This window comes from Lipotes vexillifer, unplaced genomic scaffold (genome assembly GCF_000442215.2).
Source record: "Lipotes vexillifer unplaced genomic scaffold, Lipotes_vexillifer_v1.1 scaffold652, whole genome shotgun sequence".
Lineage (NCBI taxonomy): Eukaryota > Metazoa > Chordata > Mammalia > Artiodactyla > Lipotidae > Lipotes > Lipotes vexillifer.
The window spans coordinates 835,241-854,498 of record NW_006779703.1 but is presented as its reverse complement, the minus strand read 5'-3'; the positions used below and the strand labels follow the sequence as shown (position 1 = coordinate 854,498).

The 19,258-nt window shown below is 49.9% G+C and overlaps 1 protein-coding gene across 1 annotated transcript in view; it reads left to right on the top strand.

The window, feature by feature from the left end:
- LRRFIP1 (LRR binding FLII interacting protein 1) overlaps positions 1-19,258 on the top strand; it is a 149,920-nt gene that overhangs the window by 334 nt on the left and 130,328 nt on the right. The window lies entirely within an intron of this gene.

The window sequence follows — 19,258 nt, the reverse complement described above, 5'->3', positions numbered from 1 at the left end:
CCCCCCCGCCCCGCCACGCGCAAGGTGGCCCCGGGCGGGCCCGGTGCGGGGGCGAGCGAGCGCCCCGCTGTGTTGCGCCGCATGGTGAGGGTGATGTAGGCCCGACCCTGGAGGCCCGAGGACATTCCCCGGAGGCCACATGGCCCTGGCGAAAATGACCCGCTCCTGTCGAAAACCAGTTGCCGTCTCGATTGACACACAAGGTGCAGCTTGGGCGCGAACCGGGGTCCCCGTGAATCTTGTTTCTGGACCGCGAGTGCAGATGGGTTCGGGCACGCCGAGAGGTTCTCCTCGAAGTTTCCCCGGGCAGAGTTTATTATAATGGTCGCTGATGAAGTGTGGCGGACAAAAGGTGCACCGCCCGCGTAGCTGTACAAGTGCCTTTTTCTCCCACAAGGATTCAGCCTTCAGGTTAAACAAACGGTGACGTTGGCAGAGATGCCCAGCAGATTGGTGGCAGCAGCTTCCCTGGGAACGGGTGTGATTCCTTGGACCGACAGTGGACAAGCTTGCTTTTTTACAGTATACCCTTTTGTACCTTTTGAATTGTGCACGCAGTGTGCTAACTATAGTACATGCAGAGCCAGTGCCCCCTTCCTGAGACCCTCTCCTCCAGGTGTTGGAGTGTGATGGAGTTTGTCTGCCTGTCATTATTATCACCTGGAAAAACTTCCAGGCGATTTAGGCTGAGGCGTCTGGCTGGTTGCCTCGGTCAGCTATTTATGGAGGTCTACTCTGTAACCAGTTCTTAGGTGATTTTGCTTTTATGGACACATGGCTGTCAATCAGTATTTGCTGACTACTGAATGAATGAACACTTTTGTTTTTCTCCCTATGCGAAGAGAAAGGCTTTCCAGGAAAACTCCTATTCATCCCTTAAAGCCTACGGTAGATTTGTGTCCTCTGTGAGACCTCCTACATCGCCCCGGGGCAGAAGTCTCCCTGCCTCCACTCGGGTTCCACAAGCTCTCACTCCCTACGCCTGCTGTGGTAGTCACGTGGCCTCATCATTATTCGTTCACTGGTCCGACCCCCGTAGAAGGTGACCACCCGGCAGGCAATGTCTTACTTTCGTATCCCCAGAGCTCAGCACAGAGCCAGGCACATAGTAGGTGCTCCTAAGCCTCTGTTGCATTGCCTGAAAAACAAAAGAGGTACAAAAAGGCACTTACAGTACGTTTGGCTAAATATAGACGTTTGCTAAATGTAGTAGCTTGAACATAATCCCCAACCCCTGTGAAGACGGTCCTTTAAGTATGTATTTAAACATAAAACCAAACAGGTGTTCTCTGGGAGGCCTGAGGTGACACGATCCGTGAGCCTTGTCTTTCTGGCAGTGGTTACGGTCAAAGGAAGGAGAATGAGGGTTCCCTAAGTCCACCTTGTATCTGCTGGATTGTATAAAAACAGACAGAAAAGGAAGGCCAGGGGCTGCTCCTGGGTGGACAGCCTTGAGGTCCTGAGTAACTGGGAACCCGCGGTCCTGCCTTCCAGCCGGGGGACGCAGTTGGCGGTGACACATTCAGACGTGGGTATCAGACCTGGGCTCGAAACTATGCAGAGCTCCTCACGAGCTGTGCGATCCTACTCAGCCCCTCCCAGCCTCCATTTTCTCACCTTGAAAATGGGGAAGAAGAAATCCCCGAGGCTGTCAGGATTAAAGAAAGTGAGTAGCAGATATAAAGTGAGTAACTAGCTAAATGCGAGGGCTGTTCACACACACATCCTCTCAATAAGACCAACCATAGATGTGGTTGTTCCAAGTGCTGAATGGCACGTATCTGTGGTGTTGGAAGGAGCTGGTGCAACACTTTATGTTTTACTACGAATTGAATTCTATTTCCCAACTGTGAAACTTAGAGTCACTGTTCAAATGGCAAATATCTACTCAGCATGAAGTTCTCGAGAGTTCTTATAAAAATTAACAAAATCGTCTTAAGTTCCGTGCTTTCGTGTTTGCTCCTCGATTCAGCAGATACATGCTCTCCAGAGCCCTGTCCTAGGGAGTCTGGGATTCAGGGTTGGACCTGAAGAGCATCCGCCCTCCAGGAGTTGGGGTCTGATATAGATCAATAACAAAACTAGAAGACAGGAAGAGATCTGAGATTTAAAGGATATTGTTCCCTGAAGGTTTCGAAATGAGAGAGTTAAAATTTATTGACGGGACTAAGACAGGCAATCAGAGGAGGCCCCCCGGAGGAAGTGGCATTTTAAGTTAGTCTTGAAGTGACAGAAACCCTGACCTGGACTGGCATCCACAAGGGGAAATGATTTGGCTGGAGGACGGATTCCCGGGCAGCCTCACTGGCACGGTGGCCCCTTTTCTCCATGGCTCCTCTGCAGCTGGCTCTGCTGGGCCGTCCTCTGCGGGTGGCCTCATCCTCAGGCCGCCTTGCTTTCAGCAGACTGGCTGCCGCGTTCCCAGGCCGCCGCTCCTGAGCCCACACCCTGTCTCTTCCGCTGGCTCCGTCCTGAGATCTAGAAGCATCTCCCAGGCCACCCCTGAGCCAAGCTCTGTGACCAGGACGGTGGACTCAGCGGCGTGGCGGTGGGGCAGAGGGGGTTTACCCTGTGATCAGTCAGGCCCATCCTGGAAATGGGGGGAGTTGGCCTCCCCAGAAGCACTTGGGGAGGTGTGGGGGCCTGGACAAACCCAGGAGGCCTTAAGAAAGTGGCAGGGGGTGGGGTAGACTCGGGTCAGGCCCCCAGGAATGTGCACTCAGAGGACAAGTGGAGAGTTCCAGGCAGAGATGATGGAGTCTGGGATGGGGAGCCTGGAGCGGCCGAGGCAGGGCCCTGCCGGAGAGCTGGCTTCCCTGCTGAGGGCTTTGGACTCTCTGGGCAGGAGCTGGAAACAGGAACCCAGTGGAAGCGCTGCATTTATATTTCTGCAGTTAGTTTATGGTTTCACTCCAGGCAAGTTTATAGTAAATGGAGTTGTAACTTTAAAACACTGCAGCTGCGTTAGCACGAGTAGCTTGTTTCTCAGTGTCTTGTCTGAGGAGGGATTCAGGCAAGATGTTTTCAGGAGGAAGGTCCAGTAAGCACTTTGAGAAGCTCGAGCAGCGTTTCTCACATCCCAGGGAGAGGTGTTTTGAAAGCAGGTATGTTTCTCTCTCCCACCGCCTTGAACATTCTGCTAATGATTTTTGGTAGCATCCCAAACCTCTCATTCAGCGCTCTGCTGCTGAGTGAAATGATCTTTTGCTCTCACAATGCCCGAGGCAATTCAAAGTATTCCTCTCCAGTGGAGAAGGCCTTTCCAGTACAAAGGAAGTCGGCTGTGCAAGCTGTGCAGGCGGCATTAGACCGTCCTTGCAGCGAGCCCAGCATCCTCTCTGCGGCCGTGAACGCTGGTCGGTTTCCCTTCCTCGCTCACAGCACGGAGACCTCCCCCATGACTGTTTCCCGTGGCCTCCTCTCCTAGGTGGTCCCACTGGGACGCTGCCCTCTGGGCCCATGATCGCCCCGGGGGTGCTGGTGCACCTCCCAGATCCCCCCTGTTGGAGGATGTCGACCCCTGGCCTGTGAGTGTGGCTGTTCTGGGCTCATGGCCCCCCTTCACTAGAGAAGTGCCCATGGCCACGGGGTGGGGTCACTTTGCAGGGGAGGGGGTAAGACCTCCCACCCCAGGGGCAGCTCACAGCGATTGAGCCCGGGATGTGAGGACACAAAAAGCTCCACCCCCAGCCCACTTGCCTCCCAGTGGAACCAACTCTGTGGTGCAGTTCACACTCCAGGGATCCCCGTGGGAGGGCCCGAGGGCAGACTGAGTCCACCTCCTTCCCTGCCCCATCTGCCCCCTCACACCCCCCTGCTGGCTGTGCTCCCTGGTAGATCACTCACATCCAAATCCCTGCCTCAGGCTCTGCTTCTGGGCACCCCAACTTAAGACAGCCTCCATGTCTCATTCTGCGTGGTCCCATGAATAAAGGACATTCTAATCCTAAAGCCGCCTTTCACTTGCTGTCCCCCCACCTCCCGTCCTTCCCAAATAGTGCCCACAGATCACCCTGTCTTGAGGGACCCTGACTCCTTTTCTCCTCAAGCCTCAAGGCCATTCGAGGGCCAGTCTGGGGGTTGGGTGCACAAGCCCTTTTGCAGAGTGGCCTGGAAATCTGGTTCAGTTTGGGCCTCCACTTCACCTTTGTCCGGCTCTCAGCAGGTCTGGCCCCTCTGGGGTCACGCAGTCCGGGAGGGAGCCCAGCTGGTGTGACACACGCTGCAGGTACCCTGGTGCAGTCCCTGACCTCAGTTGAGATCACACCGGCATTTACAACACAGGCTTGTTGCTGCAGCCAGTTTCACTTCATTTGAACCATCACCTTCATACCTTTTTTCCCAGTGAATTTGCTTTTCTGAGGCTGGCTGGTGGATGCAAACCTGTCAGACACTGACTGGAGGGTGAAATCCAGCGTGGCCAGTGGTTTGGGACTGGAGGTGGTATCAGGGCCCGACCTTCAAGGTCGGGAACATGTGAGGGGCATTCAGCACCTGGCACTGCACACACCACCCTGCCCCAGACTCTAACACAACTACCAGGCCCTTGTATAGTTGATCTTCCTAAGACAGCCACACACATCTTGGTGGATCAATAACAAGCATTAGGAATGTGACAAGACCAGCGTTCCAGGCGGGTTTTTATCACAGTCTGAGCTGTCGGGGGAATGGCAAGCACCATGCCTGTGACCTTGGGCTGTTTCGGTGATTCCCGACAAGATGGTTCTGGATGGAGTTGGAATTGGAAACCCAGGGGTGGACAGTCCCACTGGCCCCGGATGGCTTGTGGGCCCCACCCCACAGCTATTTCTGTCATAGGGCCAGCTGTCTCCCTCTCCCTTTTCTGGGTGAATCTTTAGTGACTCATGGGTTCAGTAGTCAGGACTGTGAATGCATGTGGAGGACCTGAAGAGTCTGCTCAGTAGAATGGAAATCAGAAGGCCTGGATTCTAGTTGAGCCAGTTAACCTGTGAGCCTTGTCAGGGCTCAGGAGGGGAAAGGGGAGAGATGGGGACTGAGGTTGCTTTTTTTAAAAAAAATATTTTTATTTATGTATTTATTTGGCTGTGCCGGGTCTTAGTTGCGGCATGCTAACTCTTAGTTGCAGCATGTGGGATCTAGTTCCCTGACCAGGGATCGAACCCAGGCCCGCTGCATTGGGAGCGCGGAGTCTTAGCCACTGGACCACCAGGGAAGTCCCTGAGGTTGCTTTTAAGGCCTAAGGTGTGCCAGGTACTCCCAGAAACTTCACCCCCGTAATTATATGATATCCCATCAGAAGAGTTTAGAGTATCTCTATTTGACATAGAGAAAAAGGGTCCTAGATGCTAAGGTCATCTGCTAACTAAGAGGTGCCAGTTCGTCATCCAGGCTGTTTCCTGGGATCAGTGTCTTGGCTCCAGCCAAGGCCCTATTCCAGGTGGTGCCCTGAAGTCGAGCTGACTTGCTTCCCATCTTGAGGACTGTCATCCCCAGCTGACCTCTGAGCCATCAGGCATAACATTTCATGGGAGAGTCCCATATTCTTCTCTGCTTTACTGTGTCTCTCCTCTTCTTTTTTTCATTCTTTCATCTTTAAAACTGAATTTTTATTGAATTAAAGTAATATATGTTTTCACCCTGGTCCCATACTCTAGGCCATTCTCCACACAGCAGCTGGTGGTCCTTTTAAAACGTGTCAGATCGTGTCATAATGGCTTTTCATATCCCTAAGTAAAAGCCAAGCTCTTAATGGCCTTACAAGACCCTAAATGATCTGGTAAGTAGCTCCATGTTTGTAAATAATATGCATATGCACTGTTTATTGATTTTTCAATTTTAGGTACTATCTGCTGGCCCCCTGGTTTGAGGATGAGGACTTGGGATCTGTAGGTCTAGCTCAGGTCCTCTCCCCACCTTTCTTTCTCCTTATCTTCACACCATAGTTACATTGTACTTTTAGGTTAGATGAATGGTCACTGGCAGAACAATAGGCTGGTTAAGAGTATGGGTGCTAGGGTCAGGTTTCCTGGGTTCAGTTCCTGGTCCTTCCACTTATTCCATGACCTAGAGCAAGTTACTTAACCACTTTGTGCTTCTGTTCCCTCATATGTAAGATGGGAAAATTTTAACAGTATACTTCTCACAAGGTGGTTATATGGGTATATGAGGTATTTCATGAAAAGACCTCAGAATGGTGACTGACACATGCTCAGTAAACACTAGTGGTGATGATGATGTAACATGATAGTGTTAACTGCAGAGCCAAGTAGTATACTATAACATTTTTCCTTGTACAACTTTCTGCTTTTTCTGGGGTTAATTCTTTCTCTTTTTTTTTTTCCCAACTGCTCATCTCTCTGCATACCTATCATACCTAATTCCTCACAAACTTTTCAATAGGACCCCCTCACAATATGATTTTATATGTGATTAAACAAATCTATCAGTTCCATTTTATTCCCTCCTGGAAATCTACCCCCTGGAGAGCTCTGTCCTCTAGACCCAGTCCCTCTGAGCGCTCTTAGGATTTGCTTCAGCTGCCGTGTTCCCTTTGCCGCCATTCTGAGAACTCCTTTTGCCACTTCTTTGTTGTTGCTGGATCCATACTAACTCATTTTGCTGGAGCACATCCTTCAGTAGCTTTCTGAGAGAGAACGCCTTTTCTAAGTGCTTGCATGTCTGAAAATGTCTTTATTCTACCTTAATATGTGATAGTTTGTCTGAGTATAGAGTTCTAGGTTAAAAATAATTTTCCAAAGAATGACAGAGATTTCTATGTGTTCTTTGAAATGATTTCCAGCATGTACTGTTAACTAAAAAAAGCAATGTACGGGAAGTGTAGATAGCATGCTGTCCCTTACGTGAGAAAAGCTGTAATTTGCCTGCATTTACAGAAAGAAACACTGGCAGAAAGTATAGTAAAAGAAACGTGGAGATGTAAGTGGAAGCAGATTTGTTAAGTGTAACTTGTCATACTCTTTTGATATTTGAACCATGCGACTGTGTTGCCTATTTGATAAAATAAAATAATAAATATCGAAAAGTATAATTAACAGACTATTTTCTACCACAATTTTGAAGACTTATTTCCATTTTATTCTAGCTTTCAGGATTGCTTTGAGAATTTGATGCCTTATATATTTTCAGTATCTTGTATGACATCTGTTTTTACACTCTATAAGCTTTTAGGATCTTCTCTTGATCCTCAGTATTCTAGATCTTATTTTTCCATTTATTAAGCATTTACTGGGTTCATTCAATCTGGAAATTTGTATCCTAAAATTCTGGAAAATTTTCTGAAAATTGTCCCCTTCCCACCATTTTCTCTGTTCTCTTTTAAAGGAACTCCTGTTGTTGGAAATAACTTCCCTTTCCCGCTCATTTTCTAGCTTTTTGTCTTTTGGTGATACTTTATGGGTGATAACTCAACTTTATCTTCCACTCCTTCTACTAAACTTACCTGTTCTATATTTAATTTCTAAGATTTTTGTTTGTTTGTTTTGGGTCTTTGTTCCATTTTTATAGCATCCTTTCTGATTCACTAATGCAGTACCTTTTCTTATCCTTCTGAGGAATATTCATTTTTGGTTTTCTGTTTTTTCCTGAAAATTTCTTTTGTTCCCTACATTATGGTCTCTTTCTTTTTGCCCTTTGTGTGCTGTGGCCTCTGTCTTTCATCTTGGAGACTTTCCCAGATGGGTGGTGATCCTTGGATCCATTCAGATGTGAGAATGAGGCACTAAAAAACTGTGAAAACAATTTGAGCAAAGGCCAGGAGGGGAGATGCCAGAAGATGTGACCAGGACACCACCTGGGGTGCAGTGGGGTGGCTGAAGTGTTGGCACCAGACGTTAAGTCGTCCCTCAGGACACTGGCACACAGCCTGAACTTGAATCCGAGTCCCCTTGTCTTCAAGGCCAGTGCCTTCAAGGCCAGGGTCAGTGTTGGGAGGAAATGCTGCTTAATGCTAACAAGCCAAACCTCTCTAATTTGGTACCTACAGATAGAGTTTTGTTTTTGATTAAGGGGGTAGAAGGGATTGAGAAGAAAGTTGAAAGATAATCTGAGACATACCAAGAAAGATGTAATGTCCATATAGCCCAAACAAGAGGACTAGTCATCACAGTGCTTTTACTGAGAGTGGAATCAATGTCAAATTAGGTGAGCAAACAAAGAAAGTTATAAAAAAATAAGATTTTCATAGCTTCAGGCATCAAGGATAATTCATTTATTTGTTCGGAAAATTCTCTAAGATGTGAGATATACTTTCCATAAAACAAATACAAAATACCTGGAGAGTTTAGGTAGGCAGAATGTGATATGGTCTTGGCAATGGGTAAACCCCTGGATCAGCAAGTATGGAAGCGCCAGAACCGTCCAGAACCTCCACTGGCGTATTATATTGCAATGTTTCCATCCACTTCTTGGCTTGGGGGAATGAATGAAAAATCACACAGTGGTCATGATAATATTTCAGCATAAAGAAACCAGGAGATCTAAAGTTGCTCGTTATACTTTTAACCTCCCTCACATAAGTTTATCAGCTTTTCCACCCTTACCCTTGATCGCTTTTTACTTTTCACCTTCTTTTGTGATGTCCCTTTAGGCACATGGGAAGATGTGGAATTTTCCAAGTTGACACTGGGAGAGATGGAATTTCCATGTTGATTGAACCACTAATATGACTCCACCCTGGATGCCCTAAGATATTGCTTGAAATCACCCAGATATACTTTTAAATCATCCAGAGCAGTGATGGCCAGTAGGGCTTTCTGTGTTGGTGGAGATGTTCTGTCTCTGTGCTGTGTGTCACGGCAGCCACTAGCCCTGTGTAGTAATTGAGCACTTGAAATGTGGCTAGTGCAGCTGACAAAGGGCATTTTAAATTGTACTTAATTTTAATTCCTTTAAAGTTAAATAGCCACCTATGGTTGGTGGCTGCCATATTGGACAGCACAGCTCTAGGGCAGTGACTTATTCTTTGTTGAAATTTGCTGTCATAGAGGTGTGCTCTGTAGTGCAGAAGGTATTGAGTCTCGTGACGGGAGAGGAGTGAAATGCAGGTGGACAGGGCTGGCGTCCCACAGGCCGGAGGTCAGTCCAGCATGGGGAGAAGGTTCGGGGCAGTAGCAGAAGCACAGTCAGCCTTCTGAAGTCGTGTGTCTGTAGGCAAGTTAGCGCATCCGAGCCTCCTTTCCTTTGTGACAGAGGAAAAACATTATGCGGTGGTTGTAGTAATGAGCCGTGCTGGGAAATGCAGAGCACCTACCGGGTACCTGGTAGGTGCTAACCCAGCAGTACTTATTTTCTCCCTTCATCTCTACCAAGGGACAGCAGTCCTGCTGGACTGGCCAGGGTGTGCCTCAGGAACTACTGATGCAGAGGGAGGGGTGAATCCCTCCCTCGTAAGTTGAGGGCTGGAGTGAGAGGCGGGGGTCAAGGGGAGAGAAAAGAGAGCAGTCTGTACAGAAGTTGTGAGAAAAATACAGGAAAGACAATCTCCTGTGTGTCAGGAGGATACAGGCGGCCCTTGGGACTGGTTCAGTGAACTCAGAGTAAAAGCACTAATGGCTGCTGCTTTAAATACACTCAGTAGATAAGTATTCTTTAGTGTCAGACCACAGAGCGATGATGCAGGCCACCAGGCTGTGTCAGTTCTGTGTTGTCTTTCTCTCCAGGAAAGGCCCCAGGCCGACGGCTCAGGCGTGCTCCAGGGATAACAGGGCCATGGTGGCATCATTCACGTGGCCCTCCCGTGAGCACTTCCGAGAAACAGTTCTGCCAAGAAGTCGGGGGGCCACAGGCTTGACCTTCCGAGCCAGCTAGGGTCCAGTCCCCACAGCACAGGCTCTGCCTGGTGCCTGCCAGCTTCATGCTGGGGACTCAGCAAGAGGCCACCGAGGAAGGAGAGACGCTGCCGGGCACTGCGTGGCCTCAGCTAAGCACATCCGCCTGTGACCCCACCATCCTGTAACCCTGAGGGTGGAATTTCCATAGGGACACCCACCGCCTGGGAGAAGGAACGTCAGGCCAGTAAGTGGCCAGGCCTGGGGTGATGCTTCTGGTGGACGTGACGTGCCCAAAAGGGCAGGGACAGGGCAGCCCCCCACAGCCAAGGGAGGGGGTCCAAGCTGCCACCTTGTTCTTTAAGAGCCAGGAGGTCTCTGAGGCCGGGCATGACCCTAGCACGCCCGCCTGCATCACCTGCTCATACAGAATCCCAGGTGCGCTGCAGGTGGAGCGACAGGGAGGACCCCACGTCAGCCTCACCGCTGGGGGCGCGCTGGTGGCCCATTAAAACTCCAGACCCCCTGGAGAGGCCCCCCAGATCACAAGGGGGCTGGGTGTCGAGCAGCATGAAGACCAGTGACCAGCACAATTCCATAGGGTTAAAATCGTGCCCATGTCTCCTAAGAGGCATGTTGCCTTTGTCATTCGTAGCTGAACTTGTTAAAATAGATGACCAGACCTGGGCCCTGTGAGGACCCCACTGCGCGCCAGGGTCCTTGTTGCCCACGCTCAGCAGGACACCTGCCTTTCCTTGTGGCTTTAGAGAGCTCTTTCCTTTCTTTAGAGAGCTCTGTGCAGCCTCCATCGCCCCGTTCTTCCTGTTCCCAGGGAAAGAACTGGAAAAATCAGCCATCCCAGTGGCTCACCCCCTCGCCCTCCCCCCACCACGCCCTCGCCCATCCCGGGGCTCTCTGTTCCCTCTGGATTCCCTTGGCCCGAAGGCCTGTGAGTCACCGCTGAGGCTGCAGGGATGAGACAGGAAGAGACTGTAAACCACGCTGATGTTCTGTGTTCCATCATATTCCCCTCCCACGTTTAGACCTCCCGCTTCTGTTTGTTATTTATTTATTATTTATTATTTAATTTATTTTATTTTAGACCGTGTTGGGTCTTCGTTGCTGCTTACGGGCTTTTCTCTGGTTGCGGCGAGTGGGGGCTGCTCTTCGTTGTGGTCTGCGGGCTTCTCACTGCGGTGGCTTCTCTTGTTGGGAGCACGGGCTCTAGGCGCACGGGCTTCAGTAGTTGTGGCACGCGGGCTCAGTAGTTGTGGCTCGCAGGCTCTAGAGCGCAGGCTCAGTAGTTGTGGCGCACGGGCTTAGCTGCTCTGCGGCATGTGGGATCTTCCTGGACCAGGGCTCGAACCTGTGTCCCCTGCAGTGGCAGGCATATTCTTAACCACTGAGCCACCAGGGAAGCCTCCTGCTTCTGTTTTTATGTACAGTTTGCGAAGGAAAATGCACACGTACAGCATCCCTCTCATTCTTTGAAAATTCAGCTTTAGGATTCCTTTGAGTTTAATACATCTTTTTTACCTAGACTTTTGTTTTGTGAATAGTGTCACAATTTTAATCTATTTTTTCTTTCCTAAACATCTTTTCCAACTTTCCCTGAACAGCATGAGGCAGATAATAAATCATCCTGAGTACAGGATAGAGTGGGGAGTTGCCTTGCAGTTTAGCGTTGTGCTCTGTACTAGCCTGCTTTTTAAATACGATTTAATATAGAACAATGTAACAGGTAAAAAGCACAACATATAATATACATCATATATTGTACAGTTATTATGAATTCTGTTTATACTGTTCTGTATTCAACTTTTAAAATATTGAATTCTGTCGGCCGAAGATACATCTGACCCGTTAGAGGATTTCATGGGCATTGGGCTCCCTGTCTCGGGCCCTGGCCGCATTCCGTGGTGGTTGATTCATTTCTTCCAGAGACGTATAAGCAGGCCCAGCTCTGCCGCCAGCTGGATCTGGGACGTGGGTCCTTCGCTGTCTTGAAGCTTCAGTTCCTCAGCTGTAGGATGAGGACAGTGGTGGTTGGGAGAACTCACGAGAGTATGCCCATCAGCAGCTGAGGTCTGGGCCTCCCTCCCCACGGAGGTCACTTCCTCTGGGAAGTCCCAGGCCCACCTGTCTCCCACCCTGGGCCTGAGACGCGCATCCTTCCCAGTGTCTCCAGCTCCTACCGTCTCACGTGTTGGCTGGGTTGCTATGTCCTTTACTTGGCTCCCCCCTCCCTGGCAGACTGTATGCTCTCTGGGGGCCGCGCCTGGTCCAGTTGCTAGTGAGCCCTGCCCCTGGCACACGGGAGGCCCTCAGGGACCACCTGGTGAATGAATGTGAGTCAAAGCATAAATGGGAATTTCTCTGCGGTTTGCTGGTGACTCATATCTTATTAAAATGAAAGCCTTTGAATGTGGTATTTTTCTTCTAAGTATCAATAAACTACTTTAATTATATGGAGTGGGTTTCATTGGTAACTCATTCCAAGTCGTGACAACCTCATCAGTTACCAGAATAGGTCAGGAGATAGCGTTGTTCTATTGTCATATTGGTAACTTCATCAGAATTCATCAGAGAGAGGCCAGCACCACCCAGAAACCACACTGAACTCTGCCACCAAGGCCGGGTCTGTGTTAGTTCCTCTTGGCATGTGCGATACTTTTCGTGTGGTGGACAGCATTGTGGGAAATGGAAACCAGTGAAAGGCAATTTTCTCCTGGTTCCCATGATTAGAGATATAAGAAAATCTTTAGGAAACTGACAGAGAAGGTGCAGCACAGAAGACCTGGGTCTGAGGCCCCAGGGTACCATTTACTGGCTTTGCCACCTCGGACAAGCCACATGGCCTCTCTGTGTTCCCACCTGTAAGGTGGGGTGAGAATTCATGGTTGTGAGGACCAGGTGAGGGGGTCCAGACGTGATGCTTAGGGCAGAGCTCCTGCCGTTCATCAGGGCATCCAGGTCTCCTCACACACACCCTCTGAAACCAGGTAGGGGATCATGCTGGCCACAGACTGGGTGTGTACAGTGGCCACCTGCCTGCCACCCACCGGAAGTGAGATTTGGACTGAGAGACAAAGGCCTGGCTCCTGTCCACAGCTCCAGGCTCTGACCCAGGCTGCCTGACTGGGGAAGTGGTGGGCAGAGCAGGCGGGCCCATGGGGGAAGGGCCTGGGACCCTCAGCTTTGGCCTCCTTAACTCTAACGAGGGACGACACCCACCGGCCCGCCTCTCAGAGTTCACGTGAGGCCCAGATGAGAAAACGTGTGAGATAATGCACACAAGCCCTAAAGGGCTTTACAAATGTAAGTCGGTGGTATCCTTGTCAGAAAAGCTGAAAATAAATTCATTAACACCTGGATGTCTCCAGCCTGGACTGGGAGTTCCTGGGACTGTAGCTCCTGGGCTGGGAGCCGCGTGTCCACTGGCCCCAAGAGTCGTGCATTTTTACTCACGCAGGGCGCCCTCTGGCTCTTTCGGTGGTGATGTTGCTTTCTTCCAAAATTGGAGGTGGGAGCCCTGTGAGCCTGGCGTGTCCATCAGGAAAGATGGGAGGCGGAGGTGTGAAGGGAGGATGCAGGAGCCCGTAGTCCAGAAGCTGTCCACACACAGCCCTGCTCTGGCCTTCAAGGCCCCTGGTCCTTGCAGGTCTGTGGGGAGGTGACGAGAGAAAGGACTAGAGTCGCCGTCACCATGACGACCGCAGGTCCCCATCAGGCCAGGCTCGTCGGGGAGGGGCCTCAGAGGGGCCCCCCGGCCAGGGGGTCCTCCCCAGCCTTGTCTAATCTTCACTGAAATCTCTTTATGCCTTAACTCCCTACGGTCTGGCCCCCTGTGCGGTCTGCGTAGTATAGGAGGGAAATAAGTGTTAGAAGACCCCGTCTCGTATATGACAGCAGCCCCTGTTCTCTGCACACGCAGGGTCCTGTCACTTACAGAGTGTTACTGAATCAAGCCTTTTCTCAGGGACAAAGGAGGGCCCTGGACTCTTCAACCTTTACTTGGACTTTGTAGTAAGTGGTGTCTCTTTGGCTCTGTGCCCGCTCTTGCGTTTTGCCGAGTTACCTGTACAGGAAACCCGCAAGGACCACTGGTCCTCATGGGGTGGAATCAGGTCAGCCTGTCACCCAGATGGGTTCTGGTCCCTCGAGGACATTCACAGAGCTTCTCTGAAACAGTAGCTGTTAAGTTATTCAAACCTACTCTGAGTGAACGAAGCACACCGGGCTGGAATTGAGGGTGGCTGATCGTACCTTGGATCAGCGGTTCTCAGAATGTGGCCTCCAGACGCAGTATCCACACCCCTCGGACCCGTTAGCCGTGCTGCTTCTTGGGCCCTCCCACACCCGACTGAGTCCAAGCCTTGGGGTGGGGCCCTGCTGTCTGTCCTGAGAGGCGTCTGGGTGGTTCTGATACACCCCAAAGTTTGAGAAGCTCTGCCTTCGATAACCCGATGCAATTAGTGAGTCTGATTAGAGAGGTGAAGAATGACCTTTACACTAATATTCCCGATGAGAATAGTAGGGCCTTTTCCTGCTCAAATGCCTGAGGAGTCAATGGCTTGTTTCAGTAACAAATGTGAATATTATCATAACTTTCAGGCTGAGTGAACCTGCTTGTTGAGGAGCTGCCCCCTCTCACAGGCTCCCCTCCTCATAAGAGCCTGGCCGTGGCCACCAGCCCTGAGGGTCAGCCTCCTGGCACACAGCAGATGCTCAGTTACTGGGGTTAATGGTGAGTGAGTGAGTGAACAAATGAATGGATGGATGAATGAATGAATGATTGAATGGATGAATGGTTGGATGGATGGGTGGATGGATGGATGGATGGGTGGATGGATGGATGGATGGATGGATGGTTGGATGGATGGATGGATGGATGGATGGATGGATGGATGGATGAATGGTTGGATGGATGGATGGGTGGATGGATGGATGGTTGGATGGATGGATGGATGGATGAATGGTTGGATGGATGGATGGATGGATGGATGGATGGATGGATGGATGAATGGTTGGATGGATGGATGGATGGATGGATGGGTGGGTGGGTGGATGGATGGATGGATGGATGGATGGATGAATGGTTGGTTGGATGGATGGATGGATGGATGGATGGATGGGTGGAATTAGCCCTACTTCACAGTAACATTTGAAAATACAGATTCTTTTGAAACTAGAACAAGATTATTAAATATCTTTGATGGTCGCTTGGGTGTCAATGAAGATTTTCCAGAAAGTTGTTGCTAGCAGGATCTAATCTGGCAAGGTGTTGACTCCTGAAGTGTCCATTCTGATTCCCCCCACCTCCACCTTGGCCGATTTTGTCAGTGACCTTATCCACCGTTCATGTACCAGGAGTTGGAAGGAGAAATAAAGCAGAACTTTCCATCCTTTCCTGATCACGCTTACAATCGTTCGCTCTTCCAGCTCCTCCTTTTTAGACTTTTCCCCCTCATGTTTCTCCATTGACTTGTTTTGTGATGTTGGCACTTGGAAATAATCTTTGAATGATCCTGGTGGTGGGCCTTTGGACAGCACGTGGGGCCTTTGGACAGCATGTGGGCCATCGGGTTCCACTGCACGTTGCCAGTGCCCCGAGCTTGCACTCCCTAAAAGGACGTTCATCGTGTCCAGGGAAGCTCTGCTAAGGTTGATGGCACTCTACCAGGGGCTGAAGTAACTTGGAGCAGGTTTGTAGAACATTCTCCTGTGCGGTTTCCCTGTTGGGGAGCAGGGTTTGGACTAGAGGAATTTAGGTGTATTCATATACCCTGCCAGGTGCAATAAATAGCTGTCTTTGCCTGACCTTAACCTCACCTAAGTGCTGTGGCTCTAAAAAGCCTAGCACACACCAGGAGGAACTGAAAACATTAGGAGGATAGTGATGCTGGTGTAACATGTCAGAGGCGGGTTGGGCATGCAGATGGAAATTAAAACGATTAAATGTTGGAGATGTGCCTTGTAAACCAGAAAGCTTAGCTAGACTGATAATTAAAAGAAAGCATAACCTGTTCTAAGCAATTTTTTGTTTACTAAACTGCAGACTTTGTACAGATTTCCCAGTTTTTTGACTGAAGTCTTCTTTCTGTTCCAGGATCCATTCCAGGATCCCACACTGCATTTTGTCATTGTGTTGCCTCTGTCTCTTCCAATCTGTGATGGTTTCCAGGCACTTTTGAAGAGTGTCCGCTATGCATTCAGTAGAATGTTCCTCTGTTTGGATTTGCCTGATTAGACTGAGGCTGTGGATTTGGGGAAGAATTCAGAGGTGCCCTTTTGCTCATATCACGTCAGCGGCACATGATACCAGCGTGACATCCCTGACGACGTCAACCCTGACTGCTGACCTAAGGTGGGGTCTGCCAGGTTCCTCCACTGCAGAGTTACCGTTTTCCCTTTCCCCGCTCTGTCCTCAGGAAGCAAGTCCCTAAATCCAGTCCATCTCAGGAGCGGGGACTTCTGTTCCAAGTCCTGGAGGGAGGGGTATCAAAGAATGTGTGGTCCCAGGTTGAAACCATCACAGTCATTAGCAAATTTGGAGAGCGATACTTTGATGCTTTGCAGATATCCTGGGTAGCCCTAAAGCTCATCGGTGGGTGCGTCATTCTTCTTTAAGTGTGAATACAAAACGCGAGTTATTTGGTGCATCTGGTGAACTTGAGAGTACGGGGCTGGGAAGCCCTGTGTGTTGTGGCACCTGACCCGGCCTCTTCCTGGCCAGACCCCATGGCCTTTTCTGTTTCTCCTCGCGGTGGGGATGCCGGCGGGGAGGGTCTCTGGGTCTCCTGCCCCTTTGAGTGTTCTACTCACTCACTGCTGTGGCCTGGATATGCTGACACCTCCCTGCCCCACACCCGGTCCCCCTTCTCCCACCTTCCACCAGAAGGGACGTTTTCCAGTTTTCATCTCCATCTTCCAGTTTTCTCACGGTGCAGCCAGGAGAGGCCTTGCTGCCTCCCCCGTGGGGATGAGATATGCTTGGGAAGATAATTCTCTCTTTCTTTTTTGGAGCGGGTAGGGGGAGGCTAAAGAGTGGATCGTTATTGAATGGAGGGTCTTACACGACGAATAGAAAGAATAATGATTTTTTTCATCTTAACTCACTGTCACTTTTCATAGTCGAGTCATTTATTGTCTAGTTTGAGACGAGATCTCAGTTTTTAAAAGCCCAAGTCTGGCTTAGAAGTGCTCTCGCACGTGTGACATCGTAAAGAAATCTACACGCGGAAAACAATCACCTTCAGTCAGCTGAAGCTCATTTTGCAGTTAAACCGAAATACCTGCGGTTCAGTGGACATGTTTTTCGCTAATTTTGTTCCCTGCTCTTTTACTATTAAAGTGAGCGAAGACTTGAGGGAAAAAGTCTAGTGGAAAGAAGGGGAAATACAGTACCTGTCCGTTAGAAATTATCTTAATAACAATGAGCCGTAGAATGTGAGAAAAATCAGGGAAAAAAAATGCAGACCAGACTATTAAAGACAAAATGTCTAAATTGCCGAGAATTCTAAACCTTTCCCTAGAAAATGTCAACGTGAAATCCACACAAATCGGCGTTCATCGGATTCTAGGGAGCGTTCGGAATTCACTTCTCCCTAAGCTCTGGCCTAGCTCTTCATCCTGTGATAACAGTCCTTTTTTTTCTTTTCCTGAGATTGATTACTCATTGAGGGCACCCTTGGTAGTAAGATGAGAATAACAACAACAGAGGGAGTGGTAGCAGCATTTACTGAGTGGTTAATAACCCTTGATTAACTCACTAGATCTTCAGGGTGACACTATAAGGCCGTCTGTAGACTAAATGTCTGTCCCCACCCCAACCCCTGCCCCAAATTCATATGTTGAAGCCCTAATCCCCAGTATAGCTGTATTTGGAGATGAGGCCTCAAAGGAAGTAATTAAGATTAAATGAGGCCATAAAGGTGAGCCCCTGATTCCATAGGGCTGGTGTCCTTGTATGAAGAGCTCGCTCTCCATGTGCACACAAAGAAGAGGCCACGTGAGCACACAGGAGAGGGCAGCCGTCCACAAGCCAGGAGGAGAGCCCTCACCATTAGCCACGCTTGCCGGCACCTTGATCTTGGACTTCTAGCCTCCAGAACTGTTGTTTAAACTGTTGTTTAAGTCGTTAATGTGGCTTTTTGTTATGGCAGCCTGAGCAGACTAAGGTTGGTAATATCATTCCCATATCAAAAGTGAAGAGACAGTCGTACAAAGGAGAAATGACTTGCCTTATCCATCTGTTGGTTCTTCCTTTACTTCTCATCATTTTGCTTTACGCATTTGGTGAAATCTTCAGTTTATAAAGGTTCTCAACAGTTATTAGCTTAATTGTAAACCTACCCAGTTTAGTATACTAGTATTTTCCATGTTTGGCTTTTTTCACATTGAATTCTCTTTTCTTTAGTGTTAATATTTGAAACCCTCGTGTCATCAGGGTAGTCTAGGTTTCGATGTGGTAACAAACACCCCAAGCCTGAGAGGTCTGACACGGCAGAAGTTTCCCTCCTGCCCACAGTAGACGCCCATCACAGGTCTGAGAGGCTCACTGTGGCCTCGCAGGGACACTGCCCGATGGTGACTTCCTTCCCAAGGGCTTCTGCTGTCATCACAGCAGTGGGCGGAGCCCTCAGCGACTTGTTCACTGGCTCTTAATACCTCTGCCCTGAAATGGCACATGTTTCAGGCACAGGCGGCAGGGAGCGTGCTGAATGGCTCCCCTGGCTGATGGGACAGCCTCTGTGCAAAGCAGAAAAGGAAGGAAGACCCGCCCCACAGGTGCGCTGCTGGGACAGGAGAGGGCCCCTCCCCTTAGGTGGGGCAGCCCCCAGGGTGTGTGGCTGGGTTGGGGGCAGGGGCTGCGTGGGGCCCTGCTTCTGAGCATGTTCTGTCCCTTAAGACGGCGCCTGGGAGCACCACGCGGGGAGCTGCTTCCAGTCACCTCAGCCAGCGTTTAGTTAGCGGGCGGGCCCCCCACCCCCACCCCGGGCCTGGCCCTGGGCTGCGTCTCAGCTGCGATGGGATGGGCCTTTGCCTCTTCTCAGCCTTCACAGGAATTGTTAGGAGCAGTCGGGGCTGCTGCCAAGACTGCCTTTCAGACACTTCGTGATGTAGAAGCCACCTCTGCTTGTTGAATGTTCCAGAACCTGGGGGAAGAACTTACTTTTTTCCTTGATATTCTGAAGTCCTGAGGGCTGCCCCTGGCTACAGCAGCGTCCCAACCTCAAATCGAGGCAGTATCTGAGGACACCAGTCCTTTTGCTTTGTTTTGCTTTCTTTGTTTGGATTGTAACATCGCCCTCATTTTGTTCCCGAGTTAAAGTTACATTTGAACGACTTAATGTGAGTGGAGGCAAGCCCTGAGCCTGACCTTTTCCTGCATGTCCCACGTGGCACTTGTGTTTTAAGATTGCAGGAGCCTGGGAGCGGCCACGACTGTCCGGCACATCTTCCTGGCACCTGCCGGCTCTTTCCTGATG